Source organism: Carlito syrichta, unplaced genomic scaffold (genome assembly GCF_000164805.1).
Source record: "Carlito syrichta isolate Samal-C Ts95f unplaced genomic scaffold, Tarsius_syrichta-2.0.1 Scaffold308809, whole genome shotgun sequence".
In the NCBI taxonomy this organism is placed as follows: domain Eukaryota; kingdom Metazoa; phylum Chordata; class Mammalia; order Primates; family Tarsiidae; genus Carlito; species Carlito syrichta.
In genome coordinates, this window is record NW_007252905.1 from 887,520 (window position 1) to 903,306 (window position 15,787).

The window sequence follows — 15,787 nt, forward strand, 5'->3', positions numbered from 1 at the left end:
AGCCCAGAGCCTGTCATTGCCACTACCAGTGTTCGTGAGTGCCACCCAGAGGTCAGATGACCAGTTCACTTGGGCTTTCTGTTGCATTGTAAAAACTTCTGCCTACCCCAGTTACATGGCTGCACACAATGGTGTGCATATTCCAGAGACATAAGGACCAGCATTGAAGCCCACTGCTTCCACAATGGGTGTCCATGAATCTTGCCCAGTATCCTAAGGACTGGCTTATCCAAAGCCTGCCACTGCAACCACCAGCAAACTGGCCCCTTCCAGTTGTGGGGCAGCTGTATGCAGGCCTATATCCCTGAAAGGTTCAAGTATCAGCCTTACACTGTTTTTGACCCTAACAAGCCAACCAACAACCTCCACAAACAACTCCAGCATAAGCCACAAAGAAACTTGGGACACGACTGATAATGATTACAGCTGAAGAAATCATATGGAGATTACATTATTGCTACCACCTAGAGCCAAAACCAAACATTCTACCCAACAAACACTTAAAAACACTGACAGGTAAATCTCTTCTCTTACAAACGTTAATACATAAAATTGGAAGAGGTGATTGTTATACCAGATGTACAGATTTCAATGTAGGAACACAAGAAATATAAAGAAGCAAGAAAACATGACACTGCCAAAGGAGCACAATAATTCTCCAGTAAAAGACCCCAAAGAAAAGAAAATCTATTAAATGCTTGAAAATTGAGTTCAAACTAATAAATTTTTGCAGGAAACTCAGTGAGATATAGGATGTCAAATATGGAAAATACAAAGAAATTAACCAGGCACAGTGGCTCACACCTGTAATCTCAGCACTTTGGGAGGTGGAGATGAGAGGATTGCCTGAGCCTAGAAGTTCAAGATCAGCCTGGGCGACTTGATGAGACCTCGTCTCATCTCTACAATAAATAACAAAATTAGCTGGGCATGGTGGATCACACCTGTAGTTCCAGGTTCTTGGAAGGCAGAGGCAGGAGGTTGATCTGAGCCCAGCAGGTAGCAGCTGGGGCAGCCGTGAGCATGCCACTGCACACCAGCCTGGGTGACTGAGTGAAATTCCAACTCAAAAAAACCCCCAACAATTCATGAGTTGAATGAGATATTAAAATAAAGAGGTATCATTGAAAAGAATCAAACAAAAATCCTGGAAATAAAGAATTCAAAAAAATGAAATAAAAATTATAATCAAACACTTCAATAATAAAGTAGGTCAAGCAGAAGAAATAATTTTTGAATTAGAAAACAGGTCTTTTGAAATAACCCAGTCAGGCCAGGCTTGGTGGTTCAGCCTGTAATCCCAACACTTTGGGAGACCGAGGCGAATGGATTGTCTGAGCCCATGGGTTCGAGATCAGTCAGGGCAACTTGGCGAGAACTCATCTCTACAATCAATCAAAAATTAGCTGGATGTGGTAGCACATGCCTCTAGTTCCGGCTATTTGGAAGGGTGAGGCGGAAGGATCACGGGATCCCAGCAGTCGACTCTGGAATGGCCATGAGAGTGCCACTGCACTCTAGTCTGGGCAACGGAGTGAGACTCCAACTCAAAAAAAAAAAAAGGAAATAAATAACCCAGTCAGAAAAAAGGAATAAAAAAGGTTGAAAAAAGCCTGCATGGCATATAGGACACCATTAGGTGAGTGCATATTTACATTTTGGGAGTTCATACAGGAGAAAAAAAAGAAAATGCATAACAAATCAATCTAATAAAATAATAGCTGAAAAGTTTCCTAGTGTTGGGAAAGATATACACAACCAAATACAGAAAGTTTAAGGGTTCCCAAATGAATTTATTCCATAAAGGTCCTCTGCAAGGCACATTTTAAATAAACTATCAAAAATCAGACAGGTTGGGCACAGTGGCTTAAGCCTGTAAACCCAGAACTTTGGGAGGCCGAGGTGAGAGATTACCTGAGCCCACGGGTTTGAGACCAGCCTGGACAACTTCACGAGCCCTCATCTCTACAGTAAATTAAAAAATTAGCCAGGAATGGTAGCTCGCACCTGTAGTTCTGGCTACTTGGAAAGCTGAGGCGGAAGGATCACCTGAGCCTAGCAGGTCGGTGGTGGGGTGGCCGTGAGCGTGCCGCTGCACTCCAGCCTGGGCGATGGAGTGAGACTCCAACTCAAAAAAAACAAAAAACAAAAAATGAAGACAAAGAGAGAATTCTAAAAACAACAAGAGAAAACTGTCAAGTCACATGTAAGAGAATTTCTATCAGACTAACAGCATATTTGCTAGCAGAAGCCTGACAAGCCAGGAGAGGAGGAAATGATATATTAAAAGTGCTGAAAGAAAGAAAAAAAAACTGTCAAGAACTAACCCAGAAAAAAATTCCTCAAAAATAAAATATAAATTCTTTCCCAAACAAGTAAAAACTGGTGTAATTTATCTACACTGAGCTGCCTATAAGAAATGCTTAAGGGAGTTCTACATCTGGAAGTAAAGAGAATCTATACCACGATGAGAATGTAAAAAAGTATAAAACGTATAGGTAGAGCAAATATACAAATACGGAAGAGAGAAGAATCAAATGCTATCATGACAGAAAGCCACCAAATTAGAAAGACAGGAAGAAAAGAACAAAAGATATCCAAAACAATCAGAAAACAGTTAACATAATGACAGAATTAAGTTCTCACTTATTAATAACAACATTGAATGTATACAATTTAAATCCCTTAATTAAAAGCTATCTACTGCCTGAATGAATAAAATAAATAAGACCCAACTATATGCTGCCTACAAAAAAAAATCATTTCACTTGTAAAAACACACGTAGACTGAAATTAAAGGAACAAAAAAAGATATTCCATAAACAAATAGAAATTAGCACGTACAAGTAGACCTTAAGTCAGAACACATAGAGACAAAGAAAGTCATTACATAGTGGTAAAGGGATAAATTCAACAAGAAGATATAATTGTAAATATCTTACACAGAAGCATTCAGATATATAAAGCAGATATTATTAGAACTAAAGAAAGAAATAGACCCCAATACAATATTTGGAGACTTCAATCCCCCATTTTAAGCACTGGGCAGAAATTCAACAAAGAAACATAAAGTTAAATTGCACTATAGACCAAATAGACCTAATAGACATTAATAAAACATTCCATCCAACAGTTACAGAATACATAATCTTCTCATCAACACATGAAATATTCTCCAGGATAGATAATATATTAGGCCACAAAATAAGTCTCAAATTTTTAAAAACTGAAATCATATCAAACACCTTCTCAGAACACAGTGAAATAAAACTAGAAATTAATAGCAAAAGAAACTCTATAAACTATAGAAATACATGGATATTTAAAAGTATGCTTCTTAGCAACCAATGGGTTTATGAAAAATTTAAGAAAATAAAAAAATTACAGAAACAAATGAGAGTAGAAACACAATATGCCAAAACCTATGGGATATAGCAAAAGTAATACTAGATGAAAGTTTATAGCAATAAATGCCAACACCAAAAAAGTAGAAAATTTCTAATAAACAACTGTTGCATCTCAATTAACCAACCAAAAACAAAGATAGTAAAAGGTAAGAAACAATGAAGATCAGACCAGAACTAAACAAAATAGAGACAAAAAATACAAGAGTTCAACAAAAATGAAAAGTTATCTAATTGAATAAACAAACAAAATTGAAAAACTGCTAGCTATACTAAGAAAATATACAAGATCCAAATAAATAAAAGCTAACACATACAAGCACACAAAAATAGAAAGACAGCCTGTGCTCATGGATTAGAAGAATAAATATCACTGAAAAGACTTAAGCACCCAAAGCATTCAACAGATTCAAAGCAATTTCTATCAAAATACAAATGACATTCTTCCCAGAAATAAAATAATTCATATGGAAGCACAAAAGACCTTGACTATCCAAAGCGATACTGAGCAAAAAGGACAAAGCTGGAGACATCACACTACAAGACTTCAAAATATATTGCAAAACTAGGTAAACCAATACAGTATTGTATTAGTATAAAAACACGCACATAGATTAATGGAGCAAAATAGATAACCCAGAAGTAAAGCTATGTATTTATAGCCAATTGATTTTGACAAAGGAGTCAAGAACATATATTGGGAAAGGACAACCTCTTCAATAAAGGTACTAGCAAAACTGTATATACATATGCAGAAGAATGAAACTAGACTCCCTAACTCTCACCAGATACAAAAATCAACTCAAAATGGACTATAATTTTAAATGTAAGATTTGAAACAATAAAACTACTACAGGGGAACACTTCAAGACATTGATCTAGGAAAAGATTTTATGGGTAAGACCTCAAAAGCACAGGCAACAAAAACAAAGTATTAAACTGAAAGGCTTCTGCCCAGCAAAGGAAATAATCAACAGAATGAAGAGACAGCTTGTTGAATAGGACAGAATATTCTCAAACTATTCATTTAACAAGGGACTAATATACAGAATATACAAGAAACTCAAACAGCCTAAGAGCAAAATAAAAATGCAATTAAAATTTTGAGAAAAATCTGAACAAACAGTTCTCAAAATATATATATAAGTGGACAACAAGTATATGAAAAATTATCAATATCATAATTATCAGGCAAATGCAAATCAAAACCAATATCATCTTACCCCAGTTAGAATAGCTGTTATCAAAGAAATAGAAAAAATAATAGATGCTGTAGAGGATGCTGAGTAGGGGAACTCTTTACACTGATTATGGGAATATAGATTAGTATAACCATTATGAAAAACAGTATGGAGGCTTCTCAAATAACTGAAACTAGAGCTACCATCTGATTCAAAGAAAAGAAAATCAGTATATCAAAGAGATATATTTATTTATTCAAATAAAAGAAAATCAGTATATCAAAAAGATATTGTACACCCATGTTTATTGCACAACTATTCATAATAGCCAATATATGAAATTAACCTAAATATCCATCAATAGATGAATTGGTTAAAAAGAATATGGTGAATATACACAATGGAATACTATTCAGCCATAAAAAGCAATGAAATCTAGTCACTTGCAGCAATATGGATGAGCCTAGAAGACCTTATGTTAAGTGAAATAAATAAGTCAGGCACAGAAAAATATGTACCACATATTTTCATTCATGTGTGGGAACTAAACAAATGTTGAGATAATAGAAGTAGAGAGTAGAATTGCACTTTTAAGAGCCTAGGATTGGTAGTGGCATTGGGGAGAGTAGAAAGAAATTGGTTAATGAATACAGAGTTACAGCTAAGTAGGAGGAATAAATTCTAGAGTTTTTTAACACTATAGGATGAATATAACTAAATACAGTTAGTAATTTCTTTTACATTTCCAAAAACTAGAAGATACTACTTTAAAAGTTTCCTACACCAATAAATGATAAATATTTGAGGTGATGGATATGCTAATTATACTGACTTGATCATTACATATTGTGTACATTTATCAAAGTATCACCCTGTATCTCATAAATATCTACAACATTACATTTCAACTAAAAATGAAAGGAAAAAAAGATTGATTACCACATGTTTTTAAAAGCGAGAAAGAGAAAATCATTCTTGCACTGTCAGTGTTCAGAGGCCACCAGCAAAGGGCATTCTTTGGACCAGGAACTGATTGCTAGTTTCAGTGAAGACACTGTTTACCAAAGACAGCCAGCCTCTGACAGCTAGGGCAGCTCATGGGTAGATTAGAAATCTCAAGAATACTGCATCTGCTCAGTAAAACTTATCAGGCATACTTCTCTCATGCTTCTACAGTTTTCTGTCTTTCTGTCACAAGCTTTTCTATAGAGCTACCCCTAACATTTGAGGAAAATAAATGTATATCTTCATGTAGGTAACATTTTAATCAGTTTCATTGAAGAAACTCACCTCAATTCAAAATTTCTTATTGCCTTGGTGTTTCAATGTAAAATGCATACAAATTTTGCACTTTACCCAATAACTCACTTTACCCAATAACTCTACCACCACCACTAAAAAGCCACATTCATTCTCTAAATCAGAATTTTGCAGCATTTGACATTCAGCCTGAAATCAGTAAATATTTTTTGAATGGCTATATAATATATCTAAGTTGACTTTAATGGTAAAAAGTATATCTTCCTACTTCAAGGAAAATCAGTGCACCAAGCATATACTTCAGCATTACTCTGTTGTGTCAGGTATGCAAAGCACATATCCCAATTTTAAAACATAGTGTGTAATGGCTTTGTAACTGATTGTTTACCAAGATAACTTTCAAAAATATTTTTAGATACAGGTAAAGGTGTTGAGTTATGATGACAAATACAGCTCTTGGGCCTAGGCAAAAATAATTTAACTTTGATCTTTGTTTCCTGACTGGGTTAGCCCTAATGAAATTGCATTTAAACAGTCAAATCTAAACTTTTATTTATTTATTTATTTATTTATTTATTTTAGATTCAGGTTGTTACACATGCAAAAAAAGTGGGCAAAGGACATGAATAGACCCTTTTAAAAAGAACACACACAAGCAACCAACAAACATATGTAAAAATGCTCAATATCACTAATCATCAGAAAAATGCAGATTAAAACCACAGTGAGAAATCACCTCACACCAGTCAGAATGGCTATTATCAGAAAGTCAAAGAACAACAGATGTTGGTGTGGTTGCAGAAAAAAAGAGAATGCTTATCCACTGTTGGTGGTATGATAAACTAGTTCCACGCCTATGGAAAACAATATGAAGATTTCTCAAAGAACTAAAACTTGAATTACCATCTGACCCAACAATCCCAAAGGGATTACTGGGCATCTACCCAAAGGAAAATGAATCAATATATAAAAAAGATACCTGTACTCATATGTTCATTGTAGCACTATTCACAATAGCAAAATCATGAAATCAACCTAAGTGCCTACCAACAATTGACTGGATAATTCTAAACTTTTCACTACACAAGTGACAACTTTCTCTCTTCCTTCTGTAGGTAATTTCTGCTTTTTTCTTTGTCCAGACTGTGAAGTAGAAAGCTGAAGCAATTTTTCTCATATCTTGGGTAAAAATTGAGTGTTGGGAAGTGGCACAATTATTCAGATAAATTGTTTGGAGAAAGAACCAGAAAAGAATAATAGAAAAATCTTATTTTTATGAACCTATTTTGGTTTTTTTGTTTTTGTTTTTGTTTTTGTTTTGAGTTGGAGTCTCACTCGGTCGCCCAGACTGGAGTGCAGTGGCCGCTCCCGGCCACCGCAGCCTCGACCTGCTGGGCTCCGGCGATCCTTCCGCCTCAGCCTTCCGAGCAGCCGGAATTACAGGCATGCGCTACCACGCCCGGCTGATTTTTTGATTTATTGTAGAGATGAGGTCTCGCTGCCCAGGCGGGTCTCGAACCCGCGGGCTCAGGCAGTTCACTTACCTCAGCCTCCCAAAGGCGTGGGATTACAAGCTGAGCCACCGAGCCCGGCTATGAACCTATTTTGAATAACGATGAACAGCTGAGCAGTTACTATATGCCAGGCACTAGGCAAAGCATCTTACCCAACTTCAGTACTATTCTATAAACTAAGTGTTAATTAATTCCTGTGATGTTGGTAAAGATATTAATGAAAAGATAAATAATTATATTCCTTCCCTATCACCACCAGCCCTGGCACTGAGGATATAAGCAGGATTTTCCCTGCTGCCCTCAAGGAGCATAGACAACATCACAGAATAAGCAAATAAACAATTACAATATGTCTGCTTCACAATTGCAATAAAGGTTAAACATAATTTTGGAGGACAGAAGGGAAAACTCAGAATATTGATATTCTTCTGCATAGGTTTAAGACTTTGGTAAAGCCTATACTTTTTATGAAATAAAATTCATAATATTAGGGTACATTGGAGAAAAAATAAAAATTTAAACTATAATAGTATATTCCTTCTCTTCACTTTTTGGCTCCTAAACTAGTTCTACCTCCAAATTTTCCCATTCATTTGTAGACTTACAGCTTTGCTTGGAGCTAGTCTTTTTTTTTTTGGTGGTGTATGCTTGTAGTTCCAGCTACTTGGAAGACTGAGGTTGAGTTAGTTGTGAACACATCTCTCATTTACTCTTATTCTACCGCCGTATCCTTATATGATGATCAATATTATATATAATATATGATATATTATATATTATAGTGTAAATATTTTGTCATATTTATATTCCACTCAGCAAAGACTTCTTCTTTTCCATTCTCTCTGCCTCCTTTCTCCCTTGGATTATCATTATTATTGTATCAATCTTTTTAAATTGATCTCTCACTACCTGAACTATTTCACACATACATATCACATTAATCTTCCTTGAACGCATCTCCAGTTGTAGCTTTTCCACACTCACAAACCTTTCATGACTCACTGATGGTGTCACTCTCTCATTTTAAAGCCCTTACACAGTTTGCCTCATGCTCACTGAGCTTTTATATTCCAACCAAACTCTACTACTGACAACCCCCATACATGCCTACTCTAACTACCTCAACATTCTTACTTTTGCTTCTAACTGCCTAGTCATCTTTTGTCTGCTTTTTCTTCTTTGAATTCTGTTCAGTTTCAACACTCTTCCTAAAGATCTCATTTTCTATGTCATCTAACTCTGGGCCTGGTAGTGTCTGCCACACATTAGTAGGTATTAAATTGATGCTACAGTCCTTTCTTTCTGTAATTGCAATTTTAACATCGTTTCCTTTTCTTTCTTTTTTTTTTTTTTAAGGCAAAGTCAATTCTTTATTGCACAGTGTGTATCTTTATCCTGGTCAAGACTGCAACACAGCACAGTTTAAGCATGGTTCAATGTCTTGTTTTGTTTTTAATTTTTATTTTAAATATGTGGGGGTACAAGTCAGGGTTGGGTATACAAATGTTCATTACACGGTATCCTTGTTGATGAAGTGTGCTCCCTCCCCCCCGCTCCCCTGGCAATTTCCCACTACTGCCAATCTCTTTCTTTTAGTATTAACATAGTTGCTCAAGGTCTGCTTATGGATGCAATGGCTCATGCCTATAATTCCAGCACTTTGGGAGACCAAGGTGAGAGGATTGCCTAAGTCCTTGGGTTCGAGACCAGCCTAGGCAACTTGGTGAGATCTCATCTCTACAATAAATCAAAAAATTTAGCTGGGCGTGGTGGCAAATGCCTGTGATTCCAGCTACTTGGAAGGTTGAGTCAGAAGAATTGCCTGAGCCCAGCAGTCGTGATTGTCCGGCTGCACTCCAGCCTGTGTGACAGAGTGAGATTCCACCTAAACCTCAGCATCACTTTCAATGGGACTTTTGCAGTGTTTCCCCAAGTTAGCATAGGCTCCAGTTTCAGCCAGTAGACTCCTCACTGAATCAAGCAAGGTAGCCTAGAAGTCAGCAGATCTTAGTTGTTGCTACTCCTTCTCTTCTACCTTCAAATGCAAAGAATAGATTATCCAGAGAACAAGGTGAAAAAGTCAGTGGGCTTTATGCAAACAAATAGTCTTTATCATCTCCTAAACTATCCCTTGGCTCCCACTGCCCCATAGCAACTTTGCTGGAAAGCTTGATATTGTCCCACCCTAACACTTTAAAATCAGGGCAGAGATTCCAGTAAGAAGAAAATAATAAAAGAATAAAGGCAATGACCTGTGTTCCTGGAGAAATATCAGTGAGGACACTTACAGGTGTGACAACAATAGGATTCTGATCCAGACACATTGTTTTTAAAGCAATGAACTTTGTTCTGAATCATGTTATAGTTATGTGAGTCAAGCAACATAAACCAAAAACCAGTGGCCTCAAAAATCAGTTTGTGGGACTGAAAGTTACTCATAATATTTATACAAAACATAAAGCGTAAGATCCAAAATATGTCTGTTATTATGCATGTTATAAATGGAAATACAGACTCTTACATATGCATTTAATACTAAATATTCAAGAGGCTATATTTGAGGATGTGAATAGAGATGAACTTCCTTAGGAAATGCTATAAAAGGATGTAAAGTTAAAGTTGAAAAAAAAAGGAACATGATGTTGTTCCTGGAATAGCAGATCACAGAGACTAATCTGGGAAACAGATCCTAAGGGTATTTAATAAACTTAGATAAGCACTAAAGATTATATTGGCTCAGTCCCGTAATAATAATTTTTTATTCCATTGTAAATGTAAGCCATTTAAAGAGTGCATTTCCTTCTCTAATGATTCTTTTGGGAAAACACATATTGGTCTTAAGCCAGAGAAAGTTCATTTCATTAGATTTTGATGAAAATACTGTTGGGAAAATCAAGTTTCATGTTCTTGGTTCTATTGGCCACAGACTTCAGAAAGCATTTGTTTCTTAAAACAAAGAGTATTAATACTTGAATTGATTTATTCTTTTTACAAATATTTATTTCATGTCCACTATGTGCCACCACATGATAGGAGAAAGTAGCATTAAGCAAGATAGACACACCTCTTGTCCTTCTAGAGCTTTAAGTTTAATAAGGAAGAAAGCTCTTGAATAACGAATAGCAACACTTTTAAAATTAAGATTGTAATAAAAGATACAAGGGAAAAGTACAGAGTGCAATGATAAGGTATTATTGCTAAACCAGAGCTAGTTAGAAAAGTTTTCCTATGAAAATGATACTGAAGCTGTGGTTTGGAAGATGAGAAATGAGTTAGGTGAAGGGTAAGTGGGTTTAGGGATGATACTCATGTGCTAAACAAAAAAGCATGTGCAAAGGCCCTGTGGTTGAAGGAGCTGTATACCTTTGAGGCACCCACAGTGACTGAAGTAATGCAAAGAAGAATGAGGTGAGATGAGACAGAACAGGCAGGGCCTTGGTCATAATAAAGAGCATGGGTTTTATTTCAAAATTAATAAGAAACCATTCAACAGGAGATAATGTGTTGAATTTTTTTTTGATATATTACTACAAATAGACTTACTGATTTAAATGGTAGAAATGTCTTTATTTATCATACCATATGTTAATTTAGATATAGCTTTTCAGAAGCAAAAACCAATGCAAACAACTGCATGTGAGTTACCTACCTGTAATTTTTAGCAATATAATTTGTCTCTTCTCCATTTTGCTAATTCATTAAGTATATTAATGAATATACATCTCCATGGAGATGTGTTGATGCAAAGTCTCAAGTTTCCTTCAGTGGACTGCTCTGCTATCTCCTAGGACAGAGATTCTCAAGCTTTGCCACAGTTAGGATCACTTGGAGCTTTAAAACTTGTCATGCCAAGGCTGCACCCATTATAAATTAAACCAGAATGTTTGGGAGTGGAAGCAAGGCAACCAGATAATGATGGGAAAAAAGGAGTGTGGATATGGCACACAGACACTCTCAATACCTTGTCTCAAAAGGGACATAAATGCCATTAGTTAGAACTAGACACATACTCATGCATATCTGGCCAATATAATACAACTGTGTACCCAAGAAGTCAAAGATACAGATAGTAGTCTTCGTCACACAAAAATATGAGAAGATCGCTTGTGTTGCTGTTGCCTTAGTCCCATTTTTGTGACTGTTAAATAGATCTTTTTAACTTTTTTAATAGTTGAAATAATGTTAAATATTTTTGTTTTGTCTGAGCTTGGCATCTAGAAGATCACAAGCAGATGTTTGCTGAATTTTATCATATTAATTAACCTCTAAGTAGGCACTCAAAACTGTTGATTGATGATCTTCTAAGATGTGAAACTATATTAGGGCTGAATCTTGAAGTGGGGGCCATTGTTTTGTTTTGTTTTTCTGAGTTGGAGTCTCACTCCAAGTCACCAAGACTGGAGTGCAGTGGCCACTCCCGGCCACCACAGACTTGACCTGCTGGGCTCTGGTGATCCTTCCACCTCAGCCTTCTAAGTAGCTGGAACTAGAGGCACACGCTACCACGCCCAGCTAATTTTTGATTTATTGTAGAGATGAGGTCTCGCCAAGTTGCCCAGGTGGGTCTTGAACCCGCGGGCTCAGGCAATCCAGTTCTCATGGCATTTACTTCTCTGTGTGAGCAGTGCTTGGGTATCACTGTTTTTCAAAAATGTATTTAAAACAGACTACCAAAATTAAGTTTTGGCCAAGACCAACAGATACCAGGTATCAAACTGAGGCATAACATTTGGTAGGGCTTGCAAAAACAATATGACCAAAACCAGTTAGATAATTCTTAAAGTCTTCTTGCTCATGATGGCAGAAAAGATTCAGGAATTCGCATTTTTAAAGGGGACTTTTGAAGAAGAATCTTTAAGTAGAGCTCACCCAAAGGGGAAGAGTCAGAGAAGTTTCCTCCTAACCCCGTGACATGAGATACAGGACTTAAGGACACCAATTGGCGAGCTTCATATGTAGCTCCGGCAGTTTGATAACAAACTGGAAATACTGCATCATTCCTGATAAATTTATAGGATAAGAGGCTGAATCAGGAGGTGAAGTTTGGGATGTGCATTAACTTCATTTTCATCCATTGTACTGAGACACCATGTTCGCTTTGTATATAATTGTTCTCAAGGCTCCCGTCTACCCAGAAAGTGGGGGAGGACTGCCCCATGGCTGTCTGGTACCTCTGGGCTCTACTCTCTTAAAGGCTCAAGAAAGACTTTCATTTTAACATCCCATTACACATTTTTTCCAGTCTTCTTCATTTGTCGAAGACTCTGAAAACTCTGAAAGGAACAGTTTGGCCTTTTGGGTATTTTTACACAAGATTAAGATCAGATAAAGTGAAAGCCATTGACAAACTGTAAAACATAATTACATTGTAGCACAATATCACTGGGTGTTTATGTATTTTACATACTTACTTCATTGAAATGTCTCTTTTCAAAATATAGGAATATGTGATTATATTTCAACCAGATTCCATTTGCTTGGACCTTTCCTGTATTTAGTCTTTAGTCAAGACTTCATGAGCTTAAAGTTGGCAAGGAAAGTGAAAAGCATTTAAAACAAAAAACAAAAAAACCTTAAGTTCACTCAAAACATTTTTCACAATTCTCCTCTTTCTGTTCCTCCCTCATTTTTTGTTTTTATGGAAAAACACCAGGGAAAATATTTCAAGTATTTTAAAAGACAATGAGGAAGTTAAATGAAGTGAGATCTCTTTCCAAAAAAAGTAAATAGCACAATGGACATAATCCACATCCAAAGACTGGCCTATTAATTTAAAAGGCCAAGATCTAATATCTTTCCTTATCAGAAAATAAAAGCAATAACAACAAAACTTAGTCAAAATATAAGAAAATATGCAAAACCTTTTTTTTCCAACTGTATTAATCTCTTCTTTTGGTACTTTTTTCCAGAGTTAACTGTTTCTGTTTTGAGGGAATGAAATGTATAAAAATTCACTTCAAATGTTGGCACTACTAAACATGGATGGCCTTTCTCTTACTTCAACTTAGAATCAAGACTTTTGATTTATATTCCAGTCCCAGAATTAATTTTCACTGTAGAATTTATCTGAAGATAGTGTTGTGCTTTCTAATAGGGGTATACAATCAGGCTCAAGATTCTCCAGGAACACTGCAGGACAGATTTGGGTTAAATATGTATTAAACTAAGAGGTGTTCTCTCAAATGAGTATAAATGCATTTTATTTTTAGGCAATTTACATGACATTCTTTTCCTTAAAACCAATGCCTCCATCCAAATAAATCAAGATAAAAATAAATGAATTGCTCAGGATAATGTCAGTCCTACTTTTCCTGGTGTTATGTAGATGACAAGCAGCAGCCAGTTATATGAAAGGTAGATCCAAACTAATTGCCAAATTTGTTAACATCTTTCCATTTCTAAATCATATTTAAAGAAAATCATATATGGGGTTACACCATCTTCATGGCAGTCTAGCAGAGCTAGCAGGCCCATCTCGATTCATGTTTTCATCAGTGAAGAACTGGCAGTTTTTTGTTTGCTTTTTTTTTAAATTAGCAAGGATGTGCTTGATTTGTGCTACAGACTTGTCATAAAATGTTTTTACTCTTTCTGATCTCTGTTGAAGTCTGGCTTTGATTGATTCTGTATAAATTTTGATGCACTTCTTATAGGCTTCTTTTGTGAAATTGGTTTTCTGCAAGTGATGGCTCATGACAATGTCAACACCAGTGGTTACTGTACTTCCAGTATATTAGCCCTCAGGACCTTCAGGACCACCAATGAGTGAGTCATTGATGTTATTCCCTGTTCTACCACCATTTTTACCTCCATCTTCAGGCACAGCCCATCCATGATCTTCCAGATTATATATAGAGAGAACATTTCAAGGCTCGCAACAACCAGGTAGATAATCATGATGGTGACTGGAGGGAGATGACAAAGATGCTAGCTTAGCAGAAACTCCAAGCTCAGAGCAAGCACAGTGCAGACAGAGAAGTGGTGGGGAAAAGGAAAAAATGTGTAAGCAAATTTAATACTGCAGGGAATTTCTTTCTAAGGGGAAGAAATAATGTTTTCATTCATTTTACACATGATGGTAAATTCTTCTTATAAAGGAAAAGAAAAACTTAAAGTAAATATAATTGTAAATCCATATAGTCCACAGTGAGTATGAAATGGGATCTCTGTCTCTGGAGCTGCTAAGAAGGATATTTTATGGTGTTGTACAATTGTATGCATCCATGTTTCTATTTAATGGGACATCTGTTTCTAGATCAGGCCCAAAATGGAAAGGTGAGAAATTAATAGCTTGATCAAGTTTATATTGCTAGTTGTAAGGTCAAATTGAGATTCGAACCCAGAACAGTCTGAATCCAAAATTGGATCTCTTTTCCCAGTACCAACTTGATTGTCTGCATAAAAAATAATTAAGAATTAGTGTCCTAGTGCAGAGGGATATTGTCTTGCACAGAGTATCATAACACAGAACTGTGTGGAATGAGGACAATGTGGGATACCCTTTCTGTTAGATTCTGTAGGAAGTAGATGCCAAAATGAGCTAAGAGTACAAACGGTTTATTGGAAAGCAACATCATAAAAGGAAAGAGGAGAAAGTAGATTCAGAAGCTGTCAAGTCATGACATGAACCTGACACGGTTTTTGCCAGCCCAGCAGTGAGCTCTAGAGCAAAGAGTGACCAAAGTTAATCTCTTGCTTGTACCACCTCGTAGCACTACTTTGCTTGGTCATTGGCTTCAGGGACATGCTGAGAACTTGACCTCTGCTCAAAAGCTGAGGCAGATCCTAAGAGAGCCAATTGCAGGACTCTGTCAGATGCTGCACTCCTCGTGGCTGGGTAGCAAGCCCTTTCGAAGAGATATCTAAGCAACACATCTCAGCATCTGCTACAGATATACAGAGCTTGAATGACTGAAGAAAGCAAAACAGAGATCATTCTTCCAACCCTACATGTGTAGCCTACATTTCCTTAGACACAGTAGTTTGGACTTAAGAATGAGGTTACAAAACAACTATTTAAGGAAAAATAAAAGGTCAGAAATCCTACTTTTTCCTCAAGCAGTATAATCCCCAAGAAGTTTTTCCCAAATAAATTTAAGAATATTCAGTGAGTGTCTCACATGAGTTCCAATTGCATGCTGTTGCTGACTGCCATGGGGGAACCTATCAATTTTCTTATCTCCTGATTTAGATCACTGAGATAATGTGCCTAATTTTATCTAAGCTAAGAGTAGAAACTATTACTCATTGACAGTATCACTGCTCAGGCACTACCCCATAGGAGATACCACTGACGATGCTAAGTAGTCCAAGACTAAGGATTCTGATTTCCAGTGAGGGGTTCTGATATCTTTTCTTTTTTTGGAGTTGGAGTCTCACTCTGTCACTCAGACTGGAGTGCAGTGACCGCTCCCAGCCACTGCAGCCT

At 36.5% G+C, this 15,787-nt stretch overlaps 1 pseudogene; it reads right to left on the reverse strand.

Moving 5' to 3' along the window:
• Nucleotides 1-13,740: 13,740 nt before the first annotated feature.
• LOC103268281 overlaps nt 13,741-15,787 on the reverse strand; it is a 2,328-nt pseudogene continuing 281 nt past the window's right edge.